This window comes from Medicago sativa, chromosome 7, assembly GCF_051527215.1.
Source record: "Medicago sativa cultivar Bolivia chromosome 7, Bolivia_mono, whole genome shotgun sequence".
Classification (NCBI taxonomy): domain Eukaryota; kingdom Viridiplantae; phylum Streptophyta; class Magnoliopsida; order Fabales; family Fabaceae; genus Medicago; species Medicago sativa.
This window is the reverse complement of record NC_140755.1, coordinates 72407354-72425591: the sequence shown is the minus strand read 5'-3', so window position 1 is coordinate 72425591 and position 18238 is coordinate 72407354. Positions and strand designations below refer to the sequence as shown.

Here is an 18238-nt window from a genome sequence, read left to right as displayed (position 1 = left end):
AGTGAAATTGGTTAATGACATAACTAAATTTCTGTTTTCCAAAATCATTATCTATAATTATAGTTCTGGTGCAACTTGCTTTGTACAAAAACATCTAGGAATGGTGAAAGCCTCTTTATATATTTTTGTTGCAACTATTAACATATATTAACTTCAATAATTTCATCATCCATAAACAATATGGTGCTGTTTTTATTGCAGCTTGCAATAAAGGAGATATAGTAGTGGATCAAATTCTTACCAAAGCTTTGAAAATGGTAAATGGTCCCTACCTGCCACTGGTCCAATAATTCAAGACTGTATAATTTAGGGCAAATGCTTATATCAAATGAAACCGGTGCCCTTCATTGGAACCTACCCTTAAATTAAATATCAACTCTCCAAGTAATAGAACCAAGCAACAATGGAGTCTCAACAATCCCATAACAAACTTCATGTAGTTTTTCTTCCATTTCCAACGCCTGGCCATATGATTCCTATGATAGACACAGCAAGACTATTTGCCATGCATGGTGTTAATGTTACCATCATCACTACACATGCCAATGCCTCGACATTCCAAAAAACCATAGACAGTGACTTCAATTCTGGATACTCCATCAAAACACATCTTATTCAGTTCCCTTCAGCTCAAGTTGGTCTCCCTGATGGTGTTGAAAACATCAAAGATGGAACTTCACTTGAAATGTATGGTAAAATCAGCCATGGAATATGGATGCTCCAAAATCAAATTGAGGGTCTGTTTCAAGACCTTCAACCTGATTGTATAGTGACAGATATGATGGAGCCTTGGACCGTGGAAGCAGCTGCAAAACTAGGTATTCCAAGAATTCATTATTACAGCTCAAGCTACTTCTCCAACTGCTCAGCTCATTTGATCATGAAGTATAGACCTCATGATAATTTAGTTTCTGATACACAGAAATTTACAATTCCTTGTTTTCCTCATACAATTGAGATGACTCCTCTGCAACTTCCTGATTGGTTAAGGACAAAGAATCCTGCCGCTGCCTTTTTTGAACCAGTGTTTGAATCTGAGAAAAGAAGTTATGGAACATTATACAATAGTTTTCATGATGACCTGGAAAGTGATTATGAAAAACATAGTAACACTACCTTGGGGATCAAATCTTGGAGTGTAGGAAGGTGGACACTCTTACAATAACTTGATTCAGTTGATTGATGAGCTGAAATCATTGAAGAAATCTAAAGCACTCGGTAACGAGGATGAAATAGAAGAGTAACGTTTAACGCTTCAGGAGATGTATCTGATGAAGGCTTTCAATAAGATGAAACAGCATCCATGTATTTTTATCCATCTGTTTTTTTGTTGTTGTCTGGAGTCCAATAAAATGAAACAGCACCCAATGATGATAAAATAAGTTAGTTTTTAGTTTTACTAAGTAATTTTCATAGTTAGCTAAGAACATGATGTCATGATGAATTAAATTTCCTTTTCTACTTTGGCTGGCCTTGTAATACTTTATTCATCTCCTCATATTAGTTTTTCGCTACAAATATTTCTGTGTTTCATCACACCATACACTATATTTACTACATAAAAACTTCGGGTCAAGTAATGTATATATTGATTAGAAAGGTTTCAAAATTATGAGTAGTGCAATGTTAGATTTCTGGTGCAACTTTCATTGTATTAAAAATATATAGGAATGCTAAGAGTGGAGATCAACTCATTGAGACTCTACCATATGAAAGTGGCCAATATTGACATTTTGTTGGAAATTCCGCCTCTTCATAAAGTTTGGGCAGCGCTCGTCTAATAATTCAGTCTTGTAGGATAAAGTTAGACCATAAATTCAAAATCTAAGATATCGGTATCTTTGCAAAGGTCAAGATAAAATGGAGCACTTCTCAGCTTGCATGATTACATCATCCATAATCAGAATGGTGATGTTTTAATTGCAGCTTGCAGGAAAGAAGATACAGCAGTAGATAATCTATACGGAAGCATTGAAAATGAGATGGAGTCTACCAATTGGAGCAACAACTCAACAAATGTCATTCTTTTAATGCAATAAATACAATGGTTGTAAACTTTATAAATCGTAAATCTTCCCTAGCTTCCGTTGATCCAATAATTCACTATTAAACACTAAAATAGACATGAATACCGGATACGATACTGATAAGTCAACATTGATAATATTTTGAAAAAAATGGTAGAGATAGTGAAGGCTGTAGAGATTTTGATGGGAAGTGGCCAAGAGAGCAAAGAAATGAGGATGAGAGCAAAGAAACTTGGCGATGCTGCCGAGAGGACTATAGAGAAAGGTGGACACTCTTACAACAACTTGATTCAGTTAATTAATGAGTTAAAATCATTGAAGAAATCTAAATCACTTGGTTTGATAGCAGATTAGATAATTGGTTTCAGTAAGATGAAACAACATCCAATCATTCTTGAGCACTACAATGATGATAAAAGAAGTTGGTTTTCATATGAAGCTAAGAAAAGGAATTATATTTGTTGTCTACTTTGGTTTGCCTTAAAATATTTATCATTGGTCATATAAGTTCATCATTACAAATATTTTTGTGTGCCAATATCATACCGTGGGCTTTAAAAGAAGTTGTAGGATTGTGTTATAAAGTAATGGCAATTCTCGCCTCATAAACCGGCTTTGTAAGATTGAGTTAGACCAGAATTCGAATTTCCGAGATATTTGTATTTTGTAAAGGTCTTGATAAAATGGCTCGCTAATCAGCTTGCATCATTTCATTATCCATAATCTTGTTGGAACACTAGTTAATTCTAGTGAAGAAAATTGGAAAGAAAAACACTATGAAAAAACAAGTGTGTGGGTGTGACTTAAAAATGTCCCACATTGAAGGGTCACCCCAACTAGTAAGTGTTTATATATGGGAAAAGTGATCTCCAAGGGTGTGCCCTTGGGGTACCCAATTTTGTGAACGGGTGAACGCTTAAAAAAAAAATTGATATATATTTTTTTGTCACTTGAAAATGTTAAATTAATTAATTAATTAATTTAATCATTATCCGTAAGCGCTACGCGTAACAAATAAATTTGTTACGATCCGACCCGATCCAAAAGCATATCCAGAAACTTCCGGATATATCCAATTAAGAAACAAAACGCGTTTGCTTAAGGATTAAGCAGACTTAATCCCCAAGTCACTCGTTTTTTGTTACAAACTCTCCCTATAAAAGGAGAGCTCGCCCCATTTGATTCTTTACACCGAAAATTCACAGTCGATGCTTCCTGTGTTTTTTCCTCTCTTCTCCCTCCGACTTGTTTTTAACAAGTTTCTTCTGCTTCTACTCCTTTCTGTCCCTTCGGTATTAAGAGTGTTCTTAAGACCATAGTCCCTTGGTCTTAAGTTCATAGTCCCTTCGATAATTTATGATTCTTCGGAATATGGAGTACTATTAAGATCATATTAAAGAATGATCTTAACAGTATATATATTATTTTAATAATTTTAAGGAGAAATGGTGGTATCACCATATTTGAGTGGTCGTAGTGCCATATTCATGTTTTGGAGAAGTTAGAATGGTGGTAACACCATATTTGAGTGGTCTCAGCACCATAATAGAATGGTAATAATACCATATTAATTTGAACGGTTTCGAATAGAGCGGTTACGTACCGTATCGAGTGGCTTCGATCAAACGATTGAGCCATATTTTGAGGGTGTAATTCTCGAACGATTTATCTACAGTGTAGTAGTTAATCGAACAGTTGTAGCTGGGCTTGTTTTATCCTGGAGGCGGCGTGGTTGATAGTCTACCTTGCACAACTTTGGGTAGTGCCATGAAACGTCTTAAAGAGAGCGACCTGGTCGTGACTCAACCTAGTAACAACTTCGGTAGATGATAGAATTTGGAAATTCAAATTTAACAGTTTGGAAATCCAAAAACAACAATTTTAAGACGTTTCGATATGCTATGTCTACCGGAGATGTTACTTATTGAGATTAAATTGTCCCTAAATAAATTATGGATAAATCAAGCTATAAGAATTACATATTTCGACCGAAACGATGAAGTGTTTGTTGTTGATATAACAACAACACTAAAAAGTTTAAGATTATCATTGATAATGATAAAACAGACGAGTTTGTGAAACATAAGAAAATGTTTGGACTGAAAAAGAAAAATAACGTGAGGTTGCGGTTTTGTCTTGATTAACTCAAAAATTTTCAGGATGAAAATTAATAACACATGCTTACGTGTTGTTTTTCCTTATGAATCAGTAACATGAAATTCTTATTATATAATCATCATCATGATAAGAAATAAATTGTTAAAGTTGATCGGTCATGTTCTCAACAGAGCCTCTTTAATGAATAGTTTGGAGTGTACCGTCGAACAAGAAGACAATTTAACCATCATAATGGTTCCTGTACAAAATATGAACATTGAAAAATCAATGAATGGATCAAATTGAAAAAGGTTTTGATGAATTAGAAATTATATGAGAAATTTGTTTCAAATATTTCATATAAAAATAAGAAAGAATCTGAATTTCAGATTTCTATTGAATAAGACTGAGTTAACTCAGACTTAAAGAAAGACTTGTGTACCATGCATTCTTGTGGGAAAAGACTGCACTTTGATGGTATGTTAAAAATTAAATTCTCCTTCTATGTTATTAGTTGTGTGATTTTAATATTTGACATATCAAAATTGATCATGAACAAGTATAATTTTTGAGTAACTTGGACTTAATTCCAACGTTATATAATTAGACAATTTTATTTATTGCAGTCAAGATATATGAACCAAAAGTTCATATAAATCAGAATTTAGAGAATTGAATCTCTAAACATAATAAATTATGATATGTGTTAATTTGAAGACACATAAATTAGAAATGATAAAATGATATTTTTATCATATTTATCGATGACTGTGAATTTTGGAAAATAAAATTGATGAGCTTGAATGTTCAATTTTTATAACGAAAATTGAAATTTATAGAGTTCCCAAGTCTAAGAACAAAAATTCTAATTAAGAAATTTTTGAAGAAAAGACAATCCAACTTGTCTTATTTTTTGAACTTGGGATTGTCTGGACTATATTTAGATCCTGGACCCAAGAGAGATAAACTCACTAGTAGAGCCTATGAATATGTATTCATCGGGTATGCGATAAATAACGAAACATATAGGTTTTATGACCTAAATGTTAAAGTGATCATAGAATTTAAAAGATGTCGAATTCTATGTAAATATATACCCCTTTAACTAAAGAATAGTGGGGGCACTAGTGGGGGCTCTAATGGGAGCACGACATTAGTGGGGGCAAATTAAATTTCCCTTTTAAAAATTAAGAACTAGTGGGGGCACTAAATCTGATCACATTCATGTTATCAGAAATAGTTATGAAACAGTTATGAAAACATCGTACGAGATGTTATAGAACCTCAAGGAGGTAAGAAAGCTAAAATTGCTAAAGAGTATGAACTTGGTTTATACAATGGAAGAAGATCCATTAAGCCTTAAAAAGCTATATCCTTAATGGATGCTGAATTATGGCAAGAAACAATAAACGATGAAATGAATTTTCTAGAGTCTAACAAAACATGAAACTTGGTTGACTTGTCTCATAGTTGCAAAACCAATCGGTTGTATTTGGATTTTGAAAAAAAAAAAAAAGAACTAAAACCTGATGGTACGGTTGATGAATACAAGGCTTTCCTTGTAGTTAAAGGTTTTAAACAAAGAGAAAAATATAGACTTCTTCGACATTTATTCACCAGTCACGAAAATCATATCCATAAGAGTACTAGTCCCTTTAGCCGCCGTTTATAACTCGATAGTACTCCAAATGGATGTGAAAGTTGCCTTTTTATGGTGAACTAGAAGAACAAGTCTATATGAAACAACCTGAAAATTTTTGCAATTCATGGACAAGAAAACAAGGTCTGTAAGTTAGATAATTATTTGAATGGTCTAAAATAAACTCCTGAGGAATGGCATGAAAAATTTGACATTCTAATGTTATCGAATGAGTATAAAGTGAATGAAAGTGACAAATAATATTTGCACGATCATATGTCTCTATGAAGACGACTTGCTCATATTGGATTTAAAGATTCATGTTATGAATTATGTGAAATCATTGTTTATCAACAACATTGATAAGAAAGACCTAGACAAAAAAAAAATTGAAGTAATTCTTGGTTTCAAGATTACTAGATCAGAAAAGATAACTTTTTTGATAAATCTCACAAAGTTGAGAAGATCTTAAGGAAATGTAATTATTTCACCGTAAACTTGCAATCACATATTATGATCCAAGTGTAAGAACACTTGAGATGGAGCTAGAAAAAAGAATATACGAGCATCATTGGCAGCACTTAGCTATGCCACTGAATGTATTAGATCCGACATTGTCGATGTCGTGAAACTCTTGTGCAAGTTTACTAGTAGACGGATGGAAAGCATTGCCATGCTATAGAAAGAGTCATGAGAAGACTATGACTCTAAGATTACTTCACTAGGAGTAACATATTGTACTTAAATGGTACAAGATATAAAATAGAACATCTTTCAGATGAATATTTAGCAACTAGTGTTTGCACATTGAGCATCACTAGAGGAGTTGTTTGTTAAAACAAATGATATTGACTCAGTCCACTATGGAATGAATCTGAGATGAGAACACTAGATAAAACTAGTGAAGAAGCAAGTTGGCTAAGATCCTTGCTAGCTGAGATCCCTCTATGGGAAAAACCGTTACCTGCTGTGTTAATTCATTGTGATAGTACCGCGGCCATTGCAAAGATTAAGAATTGTTATTACAATGGTAAGAGACGACAGATAAGGCGAAAACATAGCACGATTAGAGAGTGTATCTCTAAATGGAGCGGTTAGAGTTGATTTTGTACGTACGAATGAAAACTTAGCTGATCCTTTGACGAAAGGACTTAATAGAGAGAAAGTCCAAGAAACATCCAGTAGGATGGGACTAATGCCTATAGCCCACAAGTGATGGTAACCCGACCTACATGACTGGAGATCCCAAGAAATAGGTTCAATGGGTAAAAACAAGTCATGAAGTGGTAGAACATGCTATGAGAGAAAGAATTTAGAAAGCATGATCCTGCAGCGAAAGAAGGATGAGGTAATAGTAACTCTTAATGAGATCTATACTCTATGTTGAGTGGGGTACACAGCTACAGGAGTACCCTTGATAGACTCACCTATACGAATGTGGAACTTAGGCCGATCCTATGGAATTTCGAGGCAGAATTCCTAGAGCATTCGTTAAAACCGGGATACACGTGCAGGGCCTTAAAACGCACGGGCTTTTAGAATACACCTATGAAAAGGTTTGTGTGTGGATTCTATGTCTGAGATAGAGTTCAATGTTGTAAGCAACTCTTGTTAAATCAGAATATCTTCCACTATGCTAAGGTTCAAGTTGTTGGCGACACCTTTGTATATTAGCAAATCTTATGGAAACGTTTTACGTTATTTCTCGAAACCATTTTGAAGTCAAGTGGGGGATTGTTGGAACACTAGTTAATTCTAGTGAAGAAAATTGGAAAGAAAAACACTATGAAAAAACTAGTGTGGGTGTGACTTAAAAATGTCCCACATTGAAGGGTCACCCCAACTAGTAAGTGTTTATATATGGGAAAAGTGATCTCCAAGGGTGTGCCCTTGGGGTACCCAATTTTGTGAACGGGTGAACGCTTAAAAAAAAAAATTGATATATATTTTTTTGTCACTTGAAAATGTTAAATTAATTAATTAATTAATTTAATCATTATCCGTAAGCACTACGCGTAACAAAGAAATTTGTTACGATCCGACCCGATCCAAAAGCATATCCAGAAACTTCCGGATATATCCAATTAAGAAACAAAACGTGTTTGCTTAAGGATTAAGCAGACTTAATCCCCAAGTCACTCGTTTTTTGTTACAAACTCTCCCTATAAAAGGAGAGCTCGCCCCATTTGATTCTTTACACCGAAAATTCACAGTCGATGCTTCCTGTGTTTTTTCCTCTCTTCTCCCTCCGACTTGTTTTTAACAAGTTTCTTCTGCTTCTACTCCTTTCTGTCCCTTCGGTATTAAGAGTGTTCTTAAGACCATAGTCCCTTGGTCTTAAGTTCATAGTCCCTTCGATAATATATGATTCTTCGGAATATGGAGTACTATTAAGATCATATTAAAGAATGATCTTAACTGTATATATATTATTTTAATAATTTTAAGGAGAAATGGTGGTATCACCATATTTGAGTGGTCGTAGTGCCATATTCATGTTTTGGAGAAGTTAGAATGGTGGTAACACCATATTTGAGTGGTCTCAGCACCATAATAGAATGGTAATAATACCATATTAATTTGAACGGTTTCGAATAGAGCGGTTACGTACCGTATCGAGTGGCTTCGATCAAACGATTGAGCCATATTTTGAGGGTGTAATTCTCGAACGATTTATCTACAGTGCAGTAGTTAATCGAACAGTTGTAGCTGGGCTTGTTTTATCCTGGAGGCGGCGTGGTTGATAGTCTACCTTGCACAAGTTTGGGTAGTGCCACGAAACGTCTTAAAGAGAGCGACCTGGTCGTGACTCAACCTAGTAACAACTTCGGTAGATGATAGAATTTGGAAATTCAAATTTAACAGTTTGGAAATCCAAAAACAACAATAATCATAATAGCATCATTCCAATACTTACCAAAGCATTGAGATTGCATCGAATCGGAGTGTCCCTGTCTTTATGATATCTCAAGAAAAGATGTATTCTGTATAAAGTTGATCCAATTGCATCCCATCTCATTTTCTTATTTTCGTATCTCCTAGTACATTATGCAGATAGTTTGTGTATTGACAGAGGAAGCAGCCTCTTGCAGAAAAACTCATATTATGCGGCTAATAGCTTTGGTATTCCAAAGTGATCCAGTACTACTAAAAAGAAACCATGCTTGAATTTTCAATTCTACTATACCCTACAAAATCATCAGAACTTAGATTGTTCCAGTTTTCTCATAAGACACCCTGCATCAGAGCTCAATTATCACACACTTTTTTGTCGTAATGCAATATTGTTAACATCAAATAAAAAATTCTATACCAATTTTCCTACGTATCAACAGCAAATAGCATGTGGTTACCTCTCAATAAGATAAGAAGGAGGGAAATGCTGTAAAAATCCAGAGGGCTACGGGCTACTCATAGCAAGGGGTTATGGCTGTATCCCTTCCAACTGCTGAAATTGTCGGTTACAAAATCTTGAATATTTTGTGAGTTGTATGTAACTAACTGCCAATGATGGAACCTTATGCTATAAAAAGGCACATAATAATAGGCTAAGTGCAACACCAGTACTTTATACCCACAAAACCTATTTTACCTTTTTTTAGAGTTACCTAGTTTACTCTTGTTTGTTTTAGTTTATATTCTTGTAATTTCTATTTTAAATAGAATTCAGTCTTTTATTTCATCTTTTCTTTGTTCTATGTCTTTAATCTCTATTTTGAATCTACTATGATTATGAGTGAGTATAGATTTCTCTGTCTTAATTGTAGGGTCTATAATGATGGATCTCGAATAATTCTAAGTCATTCTTTTTGTTGAATTTTATTCTTCTTAATTCATACTTAGCGTTCGTAATGCTTGCAAATGTTAAGACCATATGTTTGCATGATCTTAAATATCAAATAAGGAATTGAAATGTAAAGTTTGATGTTGGATCTACAAGGTTGAACAAATGAATCAAAACATGGAAATAGTTTTAGTACTCTTGACGTCAAAAGGGGTAATTGTTCTTAATGGATTTAAGCTAATATTTTACCATAAAAACAGGAGAATGTTAGCCTAAACACATCATTGTAATTGTCCTTGTGAGCTTAACTCAGTTAGTATGGACAATGCATAAAATATGCAAGGTCCGCGGTTCAAACTCCGGCCACCAAAAAAAAAAAACATCATTGTAATTTAAAATAAGACAATGATTACCATAATTTATGACCTTTACATTCATAACTCAAATCTTAGAGGATGTTAGTTTCATTACATCTATCATTGTGAAAATTACAACTCTATAATGGTTATAAAGGAATTATTTATAGAGCATGTGGCCATTGCGCAGGTCCATTCCTAACATTTTATGGGCTTTAGACTAAGTTTGAGAAAAAGGTTTCTTTATATAATAGATCATAATTTTTTTTATAAATGGTGAATGAGAAGTGTATTAATCATGGTGATCCCTATAATACATGTTTTAAAATCTCAACTATTATAACACTCCAAAATATCGTGTGTCGGATGCATCTCATCCTATATATTATGAATAAAAAAGAATAAAAAATATATATTAGGCCGGCCGAACCAAACGCAACAAAGCAAAGTAAAACGATCGTAGAAATTATGAATAAAAAAGAATAACAAAAAAATATATTAGGCCGGCCGAACCAAACGCAACAAAGCAAAGTAAAACGATCGTAGAAATATATACCAAGCTTTATATAAGTTTCATGATCTAATTTGATAATTCAATTGATTTACTACCTCTAAAATTTCTCAAAGAACTTAATTATCATTCCAGTAACATGAAAACCTTTTATCATTTATCAATAGAAAACGATCTGTTACTTATCAAAAATCACAACAAAGACCAAATTTGATGTCCCAAACATAAAACTTTCATGATGAAAGTCATATTATATTATGAAATTTAAATACAAATTTATGTTAGCTTCAACTTGAAACACCGAAAAACATCCTCAAAATAAAAAACAAATTTAGTCTCTGAGAAGGAGTAGATATTTTACGTTTTACATGTTGCTTCTAAGTTTTGCGATCTGGCCAATGAAATGTTGGGGGGGGGGGGGGGGGGGTGTTGAAAATGAATACGCCAGGTTAGGGGTGTGAAAATGAAATGTTGTTGAATTGTAAAAAAAAAAGAGTGAAACTGCTTATGGGCAGAAGTCTGGTTTGTGCCCTCTTTACGGTTATTTCTTTTGATGCCCCCTTTAAGCCCAGTATTACTCTATACACCCCCTCTGTAAAAAAAAATTGGACCTCATATAGGTATGAGTCCTAGGCCGCCATACCCCCGACTTATGTCTTGGGACATCTCTGGCATTGCGCAACAAACTGTTACAAGAAGAAACCATATTCTAAGAGGTAACCATCAAATTTTAGGGGCTGCATGGAGGTATATATATCACAAAGAGGTGAGAAAAGGGTTGTGGAATACGTGTGATGAAATTTTTCTTCACTATCTGATTCTCTAGTCCCTCTATACTTTTTCATATTCAATACAATAGCAACAATTGTCTTCGTTACAACTTAATCCATTACAAATTCCAAGGTGTTTTCATTATTCTACCAAAATCATCATTTTAGCTAATCACTAGTGAAAATAGATTGGCACTCGATACAAAGTCCTCGTGGAAACATTGTTTTTAGGGTTTTGCTAACCAGTGCACCAAGGGTAATGGTTAAGGATATCAAAAATAGAAAATTTTCATTAAAAACAACAATCTTTTGACTTTCATAAAGTTAAACATTCCACTTTTCACCAATTCCCAATGCATAATTTCTATATTAATCTTCTTAACCATTGCGCTTAGGACACTAGTTAGCATTTCCCTTGTTTTTACTATGTGATATAATCGTTTACTTGCAGCCTATCAAATATCTATCAGGATCAATTTAAGGTTGTGGAAGATGAAAGGTATTGACGTCCCTATAAAGGAGCAAGATATCGTGCGTGGGTCATGATGAAACAACGTGGGGTTGGCATGGGACTTTGGAGTGTGTTCCTTCTTCAAAACAAAAATTAGTCATACATCAAAACAAAAATTAAAACAAAAATTAGTCTACATACATCAACTTTTCAAAATAAATGTCTTTTAATAAATGAATGAATATAACAATTATATAAAATTTCCAGTTAACTATTGATTATTTTCAATTGTCATAATTATATAGTTGAATTTAATGATTATAAAGTAGTGTGCACGTTATTAATTATGGATAAAGTTGAAATAAATTACTCCCTCCGATCCTATTTAAAAGAAACATTTAACTTTTTTATTTATTGCATAAATGATATATTTGGTCTTATATTCTAAACAAGATTCATCAATTAATCAATGAATCTAAAAAGTTAAATTTTTCTTATAAATAGGACTGGATAGAGTATCTATCATGATCAATTTAAGGTTGTGGAAGATGAAAGGTATATATTGCATTGAAAATGTGAAACAACACTTATTTTTATACAAATTTCTTTTGCTAAAATTAAACGACACTTATTTTAAGGGGGATGAAGTAATAAAATATCAGGAGAGGTGGTTGTGTATATGATAATTGGGGGAGGGATTTATATTTTTTTTTTTAACAAAATTGGGGGAGGTATTTTTTATTTAAATTAGAAATTCTCAAATTAATCCTATAAAACACTATGAATAAAATTTACAAATAATCTTATCTAAATACTGTAAAGCTTCTGGTGATATTCATTAATTCAGCAACGGCCTGCAGATCTTCACTATTGTTTCAGTCTTTCAGAGGATTGGCTGCTACCGATTGCATATGTCGGGTAACAAAACCAACGCTGAATTTTGCAGTAAAAACACTGAATTATGTTAACTTCTTCTCATACATGTGGGAAGCACATGGCTATGTTTCTGTCTCGCAATATTAGTCGTTTAAGGTTTATGCACGATTGTTAAGGAAATGATTAATTGTGTTGATTTCAATGGTAAAATTAGTAGCATTTACTAAAACACCCTTATTAATTGTAGTTATTGGAGTAGTTAAGTTGGATAAAATTCAATAAATAAGGGTATAATAGTGGAAAAAAATAGTAAATGTTGCATTGATATCGTAAAGTGACAATTATTTTGAGAAAAAGAAAAAATGTTAAAGAGACAATAATTATGAGAGGGAGAGAGTATTAATTAGTTAAATGTTTCAACCATATCCATGTTCTTTTTCCTAGCTGAAATTGTAGCAATATTTGTAGTCTTTTTCTTTTCACATTTCTAAGATGGTGGATGCTGTTGTAACAAGGGCATTCTGAATTTGACCAGCAGTAAAAAGTTGTCCTTTTTTTTTTTTTTTTACATGAATTGTGTGTGTGTGTGTGTTTTTTTTTTTTATGTCTGACTTTCATATTTCAATGTTACATTTACTAGTTTTTTTGTTTATTATACATTTACCTTATAAATTATTTTACACTTACATAAGTGAAGAGAGAATAAATAAGTGACTAGACCAAAAAAAGACCAGAGTATATTTAAAATTTGTTTATTAATTGAAGTTTTCATTAATGACAAATGTTAATTTTAATTGTTAGTATTTTTTAGTTTGTTTGTTTTTGCTGAAAATTGGCAATTGAGGTGCGTTTGTCTTAAAACCACTACATCTAGCTTCTATTTTATCATGGTTGAAGAGTTGTCAAACGCGACTAAAAGTGATTGGACGTCAAACCAAACATTGATTTAATAATTTTTTCCTTGTCAAGAATTGAATCGTGAACCTCAAACTCCTCAACTCTTTTAATCTCTTAGTTCAAAACAGCTAACCAACCTCTTTTTTAATTAAAAGTTTTTATTACTTCATAAACAACTTATGTTTTTTGGCTTTATTAAATATATAAGTGTGTGTGTGTGTGTTTTTGTGATAAGTATTTGGCTTGATGTGATAATAAGCCAAATCCATCTAATTTTCCCATACTTGGAATGGAACATATGTGATCTATCCACACAAATAGAGAAAGTGAGCAAAAGTAAGAGATAAAGAAGATAAATGCATATGAAGGCATTGTAATTGGTTATTAGATGCTTACATTATACACTACCCAAAAAAAATATGCTTACATTATACAGCCTCTCCCACAAATACATAATTTTTGCAAATAATATACATTGTTGCCTTTTTACAACAAACTTTGGAATCTCATGTTTACAACAAACTCTATAGCAAAGTTAGTTGTAACAGACCATGTTTGACAAATCACAAATGTGCCTTTGCATTGAGCATGGGAGATTATATAACTGAATGTGGTAAGGAAGAGAAGTGTGGAATTTGTGAAGATTACTCTCTCACTATAAACTTTCTATTCTCTTTCTTCTGAAATTCTACTTTCTACTTATTTCATTATCTGTACTTTTTATTACCACAAATGGATTGCTTCCATACTTTTTCTTGTGCATCTGTTACTGTCTTAGTGTTACGGTCAGGGGTACTATGTTCTGTTTATATAAAGTGTGGAAGTAAGGAGCTAGACTTCTTCTATGGTTATAGGCCCAAATGATTTCCATTCTTTTTTTGGTTGCAACAAAAAAATATCTTTCCAGACACAAACCATGTTTATTTATTTTATAACTTTATTGTTCGTTTGGTTTAATTAGTTATAAATAAAATATAATTTAATTTATATACACGGATAATTTAATTTATTTTACAAATCCGTTCAATTAAATCACGAGAATTTAGATATTTTTTAAGGTATTTTGAGAACTAGCTTCTTCTTAAAAAAAAGATATTTTGAGAACTAAGTTAAAAAAGTGACAATGTGATGTAATTTTTTATTTTGGTAAAGTCCTGTGAGATTAATATGAGATGATAAGTTTTAAAACCTTAAAATACCCTATTAAACATGTGATCCAGTCAAGTTTGAAACGAGTTATTTAAGACACATTTAATAAACCGCAAAATAAGTGTTTTACTATCATCATTTTAAACTGTTTTTATTCACAAAAAAATAAAATATTTTTAAACTTTTTAATTTTTTAATTCACGAAATTATAGGATAGAGCCAGAAAAATAAATAAAATAAAAAAAATAAAAAAGACGGAACAGGTCCTACCGGGAGTCGAACCCAGGTCGCTGGATTCAAAGTCCAGAGTGCTAACCACTACACCATAGAACCCATTTGTGCTAATAATGCTTGTGATTCCTTATTTGTATTATGCTATCGTTTACATCATTAAATCCGCATGACAACTACCAATAATAAAACGAAGATAAACGAAAAACTAAAACGTGAATACTTATTTATTTTATATTAAACTAAAATATAACAATTTTATTAATATGTGCAGTAAAATAAGCAATTGTCCCCGTCAAAAAAATAAAAACAAGAGAAGCATTGATGAATGGCTTTGGACTAGAAAGTAAATTTTTAGGGGTTTACCGTTCGCGAAACTATCTTATAGATTCATTTAAGGTGCAAAGAGATTTGATATGTTTGAGGGTCTCTTCGAACACCCATTTTCCTGAACTTATTATGTGTGTGTTTTGCCGTTGAGTTTTTTCAAACAAAAAAATTTGTATTCCTACTACTTGGTCTAAATCGTTTGTAGGCATTAATAAAGGAAAAATTGAGTATGCATTTTATACGATTCAACGACTAGGTGAACATGAGCCTGTGTTAGAGATGATCCAAATTTTATACGATTCAACGACTAGGTGAACATGAGCCTGTGTTAGAAATGATCCAAGTAAGTCCATCATATAGCTCGATTCCAACTATTGTGTTTTTTTTTTTTTTGTGTTAGGAGACAAAGCTTTAGGCATACTCTACGCACTCACATATGCCCGATATATTGGTTGATATGGAGTCAACTTTGAATATGAGTGAAATCTCGTTGTGGAAAGATATTTGAAGAGTCTAAATTATGTCACTGAGGTGTGAAAGTGAAACACTTTATCTAAGTGTTGAGCGTTGCATGCTCAAAACTCTAATAGCATCTTAAGCTCTAGATTGGTTTCTTGACAACCTTTCTAAAGAATGTGATTATGGTGAACAATGATGGGAGTTCTATCGGTAATCCAACGGGGTTTAATTTTGGTGGCCTACTCATAAATTCTTTAAAGTGGTTAGATCACTAGGTTCGTAGGGAGCTGTAGTTTTACGTTCAACACAATTTGAAATCGCATGTTGCTTAGATATTGCTTAGGATCATGACTATATGAACATGATTTATGAGTCTGATTATCAAATTACATTGCATTTTATTAATGAGAGTGTGCCTTCTCCTCGTCAATATGCTCCTCAATTAGACCACAATTGATACATGCTTTCTATAAGAATGGCATCCTCACATGCTGCGTAAAGGAAATTCAAATGTTGTCTATCTTGCTAAAATTAGTGATTTGGTCTCTCATGAACCTATATGATCTTCAATACTCACCCTCTCCTATCTATGTATATGTTTAGTTGATGCTACAAGGTTTTAATTCCTGAGGCATTAGTTTCTCGCATTGTTTTTTTTTTTATTTTTTACTTTTTCACTAATTTTTATAAAATTCTTAATTTAATAGAAAATATATAAATTAATTTTTACTAAGAAATAACAAAATTAAATTTTAAGCGCATGTATTAAAAAAATAATAAATTTAGACATGTTTATATAGACTAATTTATCCTCATTTTTTATTATTTTTTGGTTACATGAAATTAATTATTACTATTTTGTTACAATCCTCAATTTTTATTTAGTATAATATCAAATTGTATTCATTTAATATATGTTTTTAGTTTTTCTAAAGCTACAAAGAGAAAAATAAGTTTAATTATATTTTTAGAACAACTTAATTTGATAAAAATAAAAATACTTAAGACAAAGCTTAGAAACATGGGAAATTAAATTTACAACAAAAAATTCACTAACAGTGGTACTACTATTTTGTAAAAAGCAAAGGCACATTAGTACCAAATGTTTTAACTTGATAAAATTAGTTTAACTATTAATTAATTTTATCAAACTCGACAAATTCAATTAGAGTTAAGTTATCAGATATTTCCTATAAATTCATTTGTTATAAGATAGCTTATCGACTATTTTTTATTGACTTAATTCCACTTTCCCCCTATCTTTTGCTAATTGTGCGATTTTGCACCCCTTTTTTTTTGAGCGATTTTGCATCACATCTTTTGCCAATTGTGTTTTGTACAAAATCATCATTAAAAGAGGGGATAGAGGACAAAAGATAGGGTGCAAAATCGCTCAAAAAAAAGAAGAGGGGGTGCAAAATCGCACAATTGACAAAAAGATAGGGGACAAAATTGCAATTAAACAGAAGAAGGTTCATCTAACCAGAAAGGGGGCAAAAAGATAGGGTGCAAAATCGCTCAAAAAAAGAGGGGGTGCAAAAATGCACAATTAGCAAAAGATAGGGAAAAAAGTGCAACTAAGCCTTCTTTATTTTTCTTTACCAAACAAAACCTAAAGTTAACAAAATGAGTAATGTTAAGGACACTCTCTTTTCAACATTCTATGTAACACCCACTTTCTTATTGGATGAAATTAATGTATGTCCCACCACTTTAAATGAAACTCATTTTCAATGTGTAGACTCACCTTGATTTAAACCAATAATAAAGTAAGTGTTTGAGAGAGTGTTAAAAAGAGAGTGTTGTTAGCGTTACTTTAAAAAAATACTTTAGACCATATAGGAAGTTAAATTTACAACAAATTTTTTACTAAGACCATTTACAATGGTCTGTTTAATGTGAGTTTCAATATGCCTTTCCTTCCCAATGGTTTGTTGAAAGCTTGTTGAAGTGTGACATGGATGAGAGAGAGGATGAATGCATTCAACACAATTGAATCTGCACGATCTGCCACGTGTCGAAACGTGATTGGACCAAATCTGGAGCGTGTGCTACACTCACAGACAACACGCGTGAACTGCAGAGCATGGAGAGAGAAGATGAATTTTGGAAGGGTAAGGGACACGTGCTACACTTATACTGGTTGCCCGGATTCTTATAATTTAAATAATTGGACCTCAACTATTTTGTTTTAAATTAATTTTAAAAAAAAAAAATTTATACCAAAATTCATAATTTTTTTTTCTCTATAAATAGAGACTTGGTTCATTTGATTTGGACACAGAAAAAAAATCAAGTTTTTCACTATCTTCATCTTATTATTATCTTTCTATTAGCAAACTAAGTGAAATTTTAATCTTCTTTTTAGTGAAATTGATCCCAATAATAATCGATAATTGTAATTGTTAATTATTTCTTTATTTTAATTTAATTATAATCAATAATTATAATTTTATGTAATTATAAAAACAAAAATATAAAATTAAATAAGAATAAGAAATAAAAGGTGGTGGGGTAGAGTGTTGAATGAAAAAAACCATTGGAGATGTTAAAGTTGAATGAGTGTTGAATTAAGAGAGAGAAGAAGATGTGGAGTGTTGGGAATTGAAAAAGTGGGTGTTGAAGGGTGTTGAATGTGTTGAACTATTGTAAATGGTCTAA

At 32.3% G+C, this 18238-nt stretch overlaps 1 non-coding gene and 1 pseudogene across 2 annotated transcripts; one reads left to right on the top strand and one right to left on the bottom strand.

Moving 5' to 3' along the window:
- The first annotated feature begins 203 nt into the window (after positions 1 to 203).
- Positions 204 to 2631, top strand: LOC146908231 (soyasapogenol B glucuronide galactosyltransferase pseudogene; annotated as a pseudogene). The gene is made up of 2 exons (XR_015020198.1): positions 204 to 1163; positions 2152 to 2631. The product of XR_015020198.1 is annotated as a soyasapogenol B glucuronide galactosyltransferase pseudogene (transcript).
- A 12187-nt stretch (positions 2632 to 14818) lies between these two features.
- TRNAQ-UUG (transfer RNA glutamine (anticodon UUG)) lies at positions 14819 to 14890 on the bottom strand. Its single transcript has one exon. It is a non-coding gene; the product is annotated as a tRNA-Gln (tRNA).
- Positions 14891 to 18238: the final 3348 nt, after the last annotated feature.